General features: G+C 43.3%; 1 protein-coding gene across 6 annotated transcripts in view; it reads left to right on the top strand.

Annotated features, from left to right (window-relative positions):
* Positions 1 to 213: 213 nt before the first annotated feature.
* Positions 214 to 11,742, top strand: part of LOC127661044 (receptor-type tyrosine-protein phosphatase delta-like) — a 228,371-nt gene continuing 216,842 nt past the window's right edge. For 3 of the 6 annotated variants that reach the window (XM_052151611.1, XM_052151604.1, XM_052151598.1), the window contains exon 1: positions 215 to 383. The gene's annotated coding sequence lies outside the window, so the exon portion shown is untranslated. Of the gene's footprint in view, positions 384 to 11,742 lie in introns of all 6 variants that reach the window. The other 3 variants (XM_052151625.1, XM_052151618.1, XM_052151632.1) reach the window with 2 other exon arrangements.

Here is an 11,742-nt window from a genome sequence, read left to right as displayed (position 1 = left end):
TCCGTTTGTACACATTATATCGGTGGAAGTGCTCGTGTGTCTTTAAAGCGTGCGCTCCTGCACCGGGACTCGGTGACGGTGACGTCACTGCTCGCTCGCTCTCTCTCTCTCTCTCTCTCTCTCTCTCTCTCTCTCTCTCTCTCTCTCTCTCTCTCTCTCTCTCTCTCTCTCTCTCTCTCTCTCTCTCTCTCTCCCTCTCTCTCTCTCTCCGGTGCTGCTCGAGCTCAGTCACGGCCACACGCGCTCTCCGCGATGATCTGCTCCGCCGTCAGTCGCGCTCTGAGCTCAAAGACAACACCACACGACGGGATAAAGCACTGACACGTTTGGATTTTATTACTGATGTTCATGATGATGAGGACACAAATGATGAGGATGAGCAGGTAAAACATTTAAATGAGTTTAGAAACAACATTTAACTGCTGATTTCACAGATGTGATTGTCTTTTCCACAGTGAGTGTTATATGAGTGTAATTAAGTGCTTCTCGTGTAAGACTGCACACACTGTGTCAGGTTTGATGGGTCTTTTCTTCTTGTTGTGGCATATTCAGATGTTTAATTGACATGTTTCACTCTTGCCTTCTTTATTATAATCTGTAAAGAGGGATTGATCTGATTACTGTCACAAACTACACTAAACTCTGAGATGACATGATGGTCTGGTCATGAAGAGCGCCCGTTTCTCTCTCTCGTGGCCGCTAGGGGTGTCTGAACTCGCCGTTAAAATCGTCAGTAAAAGGGTTCAGCGTGGCCGATAAAGGGGCGAGTTGGTGAGGTGATGAAAATGTGTGTGTGTGTTTTGCGGTCGATCAGCACTTACAGTCCATTGGCTCCAGATGTGTGTGTGTGTGTGTGTGTGTGTGTGTGTGTGTGTGTGGTGTGTGTGTGTGTGTGAGTTTCATACACACATGCCCAAACAATCAGTGCTTGCCACTGCAGTCTGACATCCCACAATTAACGCCGTGGAAACGCCTTCGATTTCCAATTCTGCTGCAACAAGCGACTGAAAAACATTTGCGGCCGAAGACAGTCATTTGCTGTTTGGAGAAGAGTTTTCTCGGGGTGAGGGTTTCAACCGAGCGTTGCATATTTGGTTGAAATGCGATCCGGTCGTGCCCCCACACATGCGGTTAAACGGCTGCCACGACATGCGTGCCCTTGCCATTAAAACAAGGAAACATTTGCCGTCAGATTAAGGAATATCAACGCAAAAACTAATTTCTTCCAGAGCACGAATCTGACGTTTTGCGTTCAGGTTTTTTGTTCCCACAGACTTTCCGTGACCTCTGCGGGAAGAGGGAATTTGGCTCGGATGAAGGACATTTTCCCAAGCCGAGCGGAGGGCCGTGTAAATCACGACATTCCAAACATCAAGGAAAAATACGAAAGGGAAGGAATGAAGGGGAGAGAAAAAAGAGGAATGTTTTCAGAAGTCCATGACTGGATCCACTGGAATGTCAAGGTTGCAGAAAGAAAATTCCACATGAGAGAGAGAATGAAATCTATATAAAACAAGTCTGCAATTATGGGGCGCCGACTTGTTTGAGAAAGCGAGTTCTGGGAATGATCGGGCCAGGAATGACATGGCTGTCTGTAATCTGCCCGACTTCAGATCACAGCCAAAAGCACTCGATCACTTCCCGGGGCTCCACAGTGAGGATGTTCCTGATGGCCCGGGGCCTGTTGACGGAGCTGTCTAATGTTCCAAAGATTTTACATTCCTTGATAGTTTATTGCAAACTTAAAGGGACAGTTGACCGTGAAACTAATATTGTGTCATCATCCACCCACATTATACAGTAGCTATAAAATGACTAGCCATTATTACCGATTGTTTGACCTTTTTTTCTTTTAGGAGATTCATGTTTTATGTAATATAATCTCTATATTGTTTTCTGACCCATATTAGAATATGTCATATTATTGGTGGTGCCAGTGAAAGTGTTGGCAGGACAAGTATAAATCTGAACTACTGATTGATTCCTGCTGAGTGTCTGTCTTAAATTCTTCACTAGTGACTATCCGGAGCTGTGACGTCAAAGACAAGGAAAAATAGAAGTCAATTTCACAAATAAATTCATAAAATTAAAATAAATTGTGCATTAATGAAACATCTACTTCAATATTACAAAATATGATCGATTTATGTGTTGCTTACAACAAGGTTGTCAACGCTTTATTGGAGAGGCCGGTCGCTGCAGAGCTCTTTTGCCACCGTTCTCAGATAGATGGATTGATTCCCTTCAGGATCATGGGTAGTGCAGCTCTTCACCACGAATTCCACTATTGAACACGATTTTGTGGAAATCACACTGGATTATGGCTTACAATAAGGTTCATCAGAACGTCCAGCTACATTTGAATGGTCGTCAAACGAGGAAGATGCCTTTTGCTGCCGAATGGTGTAGTTACAACATCAGCCGGCAGAGACAGCGCTAACCAGCCGAACCCCTGACCTCTTGGTCAAGACTGTACAGTTTGACCTTTAACCCAGAGAGAGAGAGAGATCAGCTGACATCAAGTGAGCCTCATGAAGGCTTTTCAATAAAACTCCAGATAAAGACATCAAGAGACAGAAAGAAAGTGAGGGAGGACGAGTGAGGAAGGTTATGGCTCCTATAAATCCAGTTTATTAGGAAGAGAGCCGATGGACAGAGAGACATGGATAAAGCGAGGTGATTTCTCACAGCACAGTGAACATCTAACAACTCTCTCACTCTCTTTATTCGTTATTCTGGAGGATCTTTGTCAAATCTGTGGAGCACACCGCCCAGTCTCTCAGTTGTCTTGGTGCTGGAAGATGTTTTTTTTTCTCATTCATTTTTCTCCATAGAGATTTCAAAACATTCTTAAATAGTGTTCTAGGACAAACCAGCCAGTTCTGACATCAATCACAACATCACAAACTTTGATTTGAGGCAGAAATGGATTTGGGTCATTGACAAATAATGTTGTTTGAGGTGTTCAAAATAAGAAATCTTTTAAAAATCCAGTTAACATTTTTTTTCCAAGCTCTTAGAAATGTCATCTTTGCATCCAATGTGGTTTCCTAATTTGTCATAAAACCTTTATAGCAAAACAATTTATTTAATGACAAATGTCATGTTGTGTATATTAAAATACTTTCCTTGCACCTGGAATACATGAGAGTATAAACAACTAAATCATTCATAAAACTTTTCAAACACATTTTTCAAGGTATGATTTTTCAATATATTTTTGTTATAAATATCATACATTTTTAAGTCAAAGGTATAAGAAAGGTTACACCACATGACCTGAACATTTTTTATTTATTAATTTGTTTACTTCACACACAATCTTGAGGGTCAGAAACGTCTTGGTTACTGTTGTATCCTCCATTCCCTGATTTTTAGGGGTAAGCCCCAAACACATCTGATATTTGAGAAAAGGCCAAAGAGAATTGGCCTGTGGAATTTGCATGCCACTCCCCCTGACATACGGGTATAAAAGGAGCTGGCTCGCAACCACTCATTTAGGTTTTGCGCTGAGGAGTCGAGACAGGGTCCCGGCCATTTCAGCGGTTAGTACAGCATCGTGGCAAGAGGGACACAATGTCTCTTTCCCTCCATCAGTGAACGGAGGTTACAACAGTAACCAAGACGTTCCCTATCTGTCACTCACTCATCATTGTGTCGATGTAGTGACACTAGGGGTCCCTATACGAAACTCCAGAACCGCCTAACTGCCTCCCCAATGCCCCATGAATGTTGCAGTGCCCACCGCACTGTGGGGGGGAGAGAAATATTTCCAATGGGAGCAGGCCTTGCAAGCTGCAAACATTTTTCTTTTTTTTTTCTCCCTCAGAAATAAAATGTATTCAGCTGGGGCCATATGTATTCGCGTCAACACGCGGAGACCACATCCTGCCAAAGGGGAGGTTAACATTTGCCCTCAGGGAAACTGCACCGTGGAAAATACGTCACAAGGGGTTACCACAGGTAACCAGCAACCAGTACGGAGCACCTACCCCATTAGAGGGCATACTAGCACACGTACAGGGCACAGCTTCAAATTCCTCTGCTGAATTCACCTGCCGCAGGGCTAAGGAGGAAGGTTCACCCATCTCAGGAACTCGCATGGGGGAAAAAGTGCACGTCAGGGAGGGGAAAGGCGCTGTGCCCAAATGATACACCCGGCCAGCTAACAAACAGGTAAGCACACTTACCTGTTTGTACCTGTCAACACACAGGATAAAACTGGCTCAACCCAGAGATTATAAAATCTTGCAATGGTATTGGGTGTTGCCCAGCCCGCTACTCATCAGATGTCTAATAGAGAGGCACCATTGGCTAGTGCCCAGAAGGATGCCACACTCCTATTGGAGTGTGCTCTTTAGTTCCAAAGGGGATGGCACACCCTGGGTCTGGTATGCCAAAGCAATAGAATCCACGATCTAGTGTTCAGCGTTCCCTTTCCACTGTCCCCCAAAACAGACAAAGAGCTGCTCATAGCATCTAAAGCTTTCCATGCGGTCCAAGTAGATACGCAAAACGTGCACCAGATACAGTAACGACAAAGCTGGGTCTGCCTCCTCCTGGGGCAGAGCTTGCAGGCTTTCCACCTAATCCCTAAAAGGGGTGGTTGGAACCTTGGGCACATAGCCCCGTCAGGGTCTCAAGACCACGTGAGAGTATGCCGGACCGAACTCCAGGCAGGTGTCACTGACAGAGAATGCCTGCAGGTCCCCAACCCTCTTGATGGACATGAGCCCAGTCAGGATGGCCATCTTCAATGAGAGAGCCTTTAACTGACTCTAGAGGCTCAAACGGGGCTTTCAACCTTCTAGCGCCTCTAAATAACCTGATGATCAGGTCATGCTTCCCCAGGACTTACCGTCCACCGCGTCGTGATGTGCCGCTATAGCAGCCACATGCACCTTCAAGGAGGAGGGGGACAACCGACCCTCCAGCCTCTCCTGCAGGAAGGAAAGCATCAACCCAACTGCACATCTCTGGGGGTCTTCACCTCGGGAATAACACCAATTTGCGAACAAATGCCACTTCATGGCATAAAGCTGGCTCATAGAGGGAGCCCTGGCCTGAGTTATGGTGTATGCCACCACTGTTGGTAGACCACTTAGGTCTTTCGCGTCCCATCCAGGATCCAGATGTGGAGTTTCCCCGCCCCTGTCCAGGAGCACACAGCTGTGTGCCCATTGCACACGGTGTCCCATCCTAACTTGGGGGCATCTGTCATAGCACTCCTGGACACTTGCTCTAAGGGATCCCGTGCCCGCAGAAATGCATGATCCGTCCAAGGGCTGAACATGCGGCGGCAGATCGGCGTGATAGCCACGCGATGTGTGCCATGGTGCATGCCCATCTCGGGACCCGATTGTGAAGCCAGTGCTGAAGCGGTCTCATATGCATCAACCCGAGTGGCGTAACCACCACCGAGGGTGCCAAATGCCCCAGAAGCCTCTGAAACTGTTTCAGCAGGACCGCTGTTCTCTGCCTGAACGACTTTGGGCAGTTCAGCATCCGACTGCGCACACTCGTTCATGAGGCGCGCTATCATAGTGACTGAGTCTAACTCCATCCTGAGAAAAGAGATGCTCTGAACCGGGGAGAGCTTGCTCTTTTCCCAGTTGACCCAAAGCCCCAACTTGCTGAGGTGCCTGAGCACCAGGTTCTTGTGCGCACACAACAGATCTCGAGAGTGAGCTAGAATCAGCCAGTCATCGAGATAATTGAGGATGCGGATACCCACCTCCCTTAGCGGGGCAAGGGCTGCCTCTGCGAACTTCGTAAAGACGCGAGGCGACAAGGACAGATCGAAGGGAAGAACCTTGAACTGATACGCCCGGCTCTCAAAAGAAAATCGAAGAAAGTGTCTGTGCCGAGGTAAAACCGAGACATGGAAGTACGCGTCCTTCAGGTCTACCACTGCGAACCAATCTTGATGCTGGATGCATGACAGAATGCGCTTCTGAGTCAGCGTCTTAAATGGGAGTCTGTGCAGGGCCTGGTTCAGGACTCACATATCCAAGATTGGCCAAAACCCCCCGCTGTAGAACTCCTTCATCTCGGCTGGAGGGACAGGCTGTATCGTGTCCTTTTGCAGAAGGATCGCGATTTCCACACGCAGGGCAGCGGTGTTCTCGCGCAACTCCTGCATCACTCCCGGGTCCCAGGACTACCCTTGTGCAGCTCTTTCAATGCCTTGGCCTGGTGTACTTGCCGGAGGGCCATGGCATGCAGGGCAGAGGCGGCCTTTCCAGTGGCACTGTAAGGGAGTACAGCCCAGATACGTGAGGCAACGATCGTGGCTGTCAGAGGTGGAGTGGTAGCGACCGCATCCAGGAACTACACTCAGTGTGCACTCTTTTAGAGGAAAATATACTGTTTTAGCTGTCGAAGTGCCCAGGGGCATACTTTGCACTAAACGTGCATGAGGGGGAGAAACCACTGTAATGCGCCATAGATCTAACAGTGTACACTCATGAGGTGAATGGAACGGCAGTGGAACTCGATGATTCAACACCGCTCGGCTCAGAAGAAAAAATCGGAATGAGTGGTTGCGAGCCAGCTCCTTTTATATCCGTATGTCAAGGGGAGAGGCATGCAAATTCCACTCGCCAATTCCCATTGGCCTTTTCTCAAAGATTAGAGGTGATTGGGCTCCCAAGAGCGACCCATAATGTCACTACATCGACACAACGTTGAGTGAGTCACAGATAGAGAATTGAAAATATGCTCATCATAGAAGAGGTGTATTCGACTTAATTCCACTTTTTATGTATTTTTGTCACGTCATTGACCCATTTACAGATAAAACTGTTTAACAAATATTTACAACTATTAATTGAAAGTTGATTAAAAGTATAAAAGTATATTTTTTAAGATTATTGCAAAATATTAAGAATTTTCTTGGGACCGGCGGTCGCTGCAGAGCTCTTTTGTCGCGGTTTGTTTTCCGTGATTCTCGGGTGGATCTCTCTTGAGGACTATGGGTAGTGTAGTTTTACACTGGAATTGTGCTGTTTAACCAGATTTTTTTGTAAATAAAATTGACCTGATGGCTTTAACAGAAGCATATACCATCGATTAACAACTTCAAAGCTCTGTGAAGGTTTAGAAGTTATTGTTGAAAATGTATGGGACTGTTGGCGCTTTATTCCTCTATCAATCTTTCCATCTCTTATACTGTTTTAATCTGGTTGGGTGGAGGCGGTGAGGGGTTAGACAGATGCAAGGAGCTGTTAGTGCGGTAAGTGTTGGATTTCAGCTGGTATTACTTCAGGAATGATTGTAATGTTTTAAGAAATGATCAGATCCTGGCAAATGCATATGATGGATGTAGAGATGTAGAGGGTGATCAGTTTCTTGGAGCGAAGTGTGTGTGTGAGTGTGTGTGTGTGTGTGTGTGTGTGTGTGTGTGTGTGTGTGTGTGTGTGTGTGTGTGTGTGTGTGTGTGTGTGTGTGTGTTTAATCTGAATTTGGCGTACAGTATAAAGATTTGAGAAGCATCAGTGTTTGGAATCTCTCGAGGGATCGTAAATCACATGAACACACACACACAGTTTTCTTGTAAACTCTCCAGCAGTGTATGTGATGGATTATTGTGGGATTATAGAGTGGATGAGGATACAGGACCTCTAATCCAGATGAAACGTCAAAACATCAAACTCTGCCGACACCACAAGACAGAAAGTCAGGAAGCGTGTGTGGTGTTTAACAGCAATGATTTCATCGACATTCAGTTGTGTGTGTTTGATTCAGTGTGTCTGAGAAACTATCCATTTATAATCCGATATGATCATGAAAAGAATCAAAGATCCAAACCACTGTCATTTTGATCAACAAAACTAGCCAAAACTACTGCTAAAAAGCTTCCGTAATCGTATCGGCCAATTCAGACGACAAAAAAAAAAGCTGATGTAAAAATCAGAGCCCAAATTTCTTATCTCTGAAAATGGCATTAAATGTGAAATATGTTCAGAGGTTGTATGAATTGTCGTCGTACGGGACGTAGTGTGTTGACCTCCTCACAGTATCAGGAATGAGAATGAAATCACATATCTGGGCTGTAATGCGTGACCGGAACGTTTCCCAGCGGAGTCATTGGGGCGAGCAGATGGAACGGCCTGCAGGAATATTCCAGAAATCTCCAGCATTCCTGAGCATGTCATATCATCACGACACACATCCAGTGAATTCAGTCACCTGTGCTTTTCTTCATGAGAGAGAAAGAGCTGACGAATAACAAGGACAATAACAATAATGTCTTCCACATCAAGATTTGAGGTTAAAGTGTGCATGAATGTTTCTATTTTATGTGCTGTAATCCACGTCACACTGATGGTCAAATCAACTTTTCATGACTGAATTTCATTTCATTCCATTTATAAACTTAAATATATATGATAATTGAAGTATTATTGCCAATCATTGCTAGCTTATTTAAAATATTGGACTGGGTTAAAAATATACATATTTTACAATGAATCGTCTGGATACATTTAGCTTGACATTATTCTGAATTGTAAATAATGAATAATTACAGGTCCAGTAATTGAAGTAGTTTTATGTAACTGGATACAGCACTGTTTACATCTGTTGTTTTTATTTGTTCAGTTCTTTCATTTGATTCTTTGTTCTTCATGAATTTTGTTTTGGAATGAATTGTTACATTTCTTTCATACAGTATGAATGCAACATGCACATAATCATTTAAATCAGAAAAAAATCAAACTCTGAATTGTGATTATCAGACCTTTTTCCTTTTTCACACATTTTGCATTTTTGCTCTTTTCAGGAGGAAAACATTTGTCTTTGCACGAGTGATGGATGAAATAATAGTTTTCTGTTCTGTCCTCTCACTCGTTCCTTTTTTGTGCGCTGTGTTAAAAATAGCGAGATCTTGTCAGTGTGTAAAAGTGTGCACCAATCAGAACAGAGAATTCAACATTAGAAATGAAATTGTACATGCTCGTAATGCAATTTTATTGAAATTAATCATGCAGGAAATAATATAATTAGATATATAAGCACATATACCATATACAAATGAACAGTGGATGTCTATGGCGCAAGTGTATGTGTGTAAAATATGAAACAGTAACTGTACCATCTGGACTGGCACCTTGATACCAACAGTAGAGTGACAGAATAACAGATTGTGCCGTAATCTCCCCCTCCACATAAAACACACACACTTGTGTCGAGGACCAAGAGAGCATTTCCCACAATTCCCTAGGGTTGCAGCAAGTTCTCTGAAGCGTTGAACTTCTCTAAATGCTCTCTTCATACTGGAACATCTCAGATGAAGATTATTGAGTCCAATAATGTCTCAAACTGTGCTCACATTTGCCACAGTGAAACAATCAAAAGATCTCAATATGAACAGATAGAAACATTCTCAGCAAAGTCTTTCAAGAACAGATGATCATGACTCTATTTTCATCTCTCCAAAGGAACTTAAGGAGAAACGTCTGAGACAACATCTCTTGAGCAGTTTATATGACATGTGGCTTTAGTTCATCACGTGTGTTTCTCATGAATAATATTGATGGCTGGAGTGAGTTCTGGATTAAATGTCATCAGATGACAGGAGTGATTTAGGACAAACATATCCCAAACCATTAACCCCAGCACAAACCCTGCAATCTGATTGGTTCATAGGAATGTCGTTCCAGGATCATGTGCTGCTAGTTTAAATCCTGTGTTGCAAAGGCTTTTGTAAAATATATATATAATGAGAACCTAACTCATACACACACACATACACACACTCTCACAGACACACACAAACACACCACACACACGCTCACAGACACACAAACACACCACACACACTCTCACAGACACACACTCACACACACACTCTCTCACACTCACACACACACACACACACACACGCACACACTCTCACAGTCACACACACACACACATACACATATGCTCACAGACACACACACAAACACACCACACACACTCTCACAGACACACACACACACACGCACTCAGATAGACACTCACACACACACACACACACACACTCACACACACACACGCACTCAGATAGACACTCACACACACACACACACACTCACACACACACACACTCACACACACACTCACACACACACACACACACACTCACCATACCTGTCAACATTTGGGTAACAAAATCCGTGCTGGATGACAGGGGCGGTCTAAATACATACAAATTGTGCCACTGTGATTTAATGTGCTGAGTAACACATCCGGTATTAAAATCAGTGCAACACACTTTGCAAAAGTGTCAATATGGCTTCAAGATATGAAATTAAATTCTTCTGTCCAGCTGTTGTTAAATTTACATGATATTTAGTTTTTGTGGCTGGAGCATATTTTACTCCAAAATCAAAGGAAACAAACAAGAAGTCATATTTTGCAGATATAAAATAAAGCTTATTTTAAAGTAATTATGATTTAATTGAACTATTTTCAGGACAGTTACACACATTTTATCTCCCAATTCTCATTATAAAAAATGCTATATTATTTAAATGAAGTATTACCTTTTATTTTCACTCATTTTAATATTAAAAACTCATTTTACAACATCTAATTTACTGTAATAAATGACAAGATAATGAAACTAATCATTTTAAACAATGTCAAGTTAAGATAATGAAAATTGGAGAGTGAACATTTTTATTCATGATTTCTTCATAATATCTGACTAGAAACCAAAGCAAACATTCACACGTGCACTTTTAATTAATGGCGCTACGTTTTCACATGAACGTTTTCAGTTGGCATCATTTGACTGGTGAGTCTGCGGCCTACCTTGACTGAAAACTGATGTAAATGAGATGTGTGAAGTCAGTGATACACACACACACACACACACACACACACACATGTTTGGTTTCCATGTTTTATGGGGACTTTCCATAGACATAATGGTTTTTATACTGTACAAACTTTATATTCTATCCCCTAAACCTAACCCTACCCCTAAACCTAACCCTCACAGAAAACTTTCTGCATTTTTACATTTTCAAAAAACATAATTTAGTATGATTTATAAGCTGTTTTCCTCATGGGGACCGACAAAATGTCCCCACAAGGTCAAAAATGTCGGGTTTTACTATCCTTATGGGGATATTTGGTACCCACAAAGTGATAAATACACGCTCACACACACTCTCACACACACACACTAATAACACACACACTCACACACACACACTAATAACACACACACTCACACAGATAACACACATACATATCCTCACACTCACATTGAAACACATGCACACGCACACACTGATAACAGACACACAGTGTGACACATTTGTACATTCGGACACAGGAGGATTCGGGAAACAAGAAGCAGTAAGACTTTATTTTCAGTCTTCTTTTCACACTGCACACTTTTGGTCTCTTGGACTCTTCGCTTAAACACTCTCTGAACATAAATTCTCAAACAAGTTCTTAATAACAAACTCTTCAAACACTCTTAGAACACATGTCATGCTGCACTTTCGTGTCGCTCTCTTTCCTCTCTGGTGTGTCTTGGCGGCTTTTTGAGGTCTCTCCCCACTATCACTTTACCAAGAAACAGCTGTTTGAAATTACGGCAACCAGTTTTTACAAGCCACATTACTCTCTTTCTCCCGCAAACAGACACACGACCACACCCCCATGCCCACATACCCCACTGCCTGACTCAGGCTGGGCAACATCCGGCCTGCCAACTCCCTGTGCTCACTGTACATATTGATA

The sequence above is a fragment of the Xyrauchen texanus genome, chromosome 2, assembly GCF_025860055.1.
Source record: "Xyrauchen texanus isolate HMW12.3.18 chromosome 2, RBS_HiC_50CHRs, whole genome shotgun sequence".
Taxonomy (NCBI): domain Eukaryota; kingdom Metazoa; phylum Chordata; class Actinopteri; order Cypriniformes; family Catostomidae; genus Xyrauchen; species Xyrauchen texanus.
This window is presented reverse-complemented; position numbering and strand designations above follow the sequence as displayed.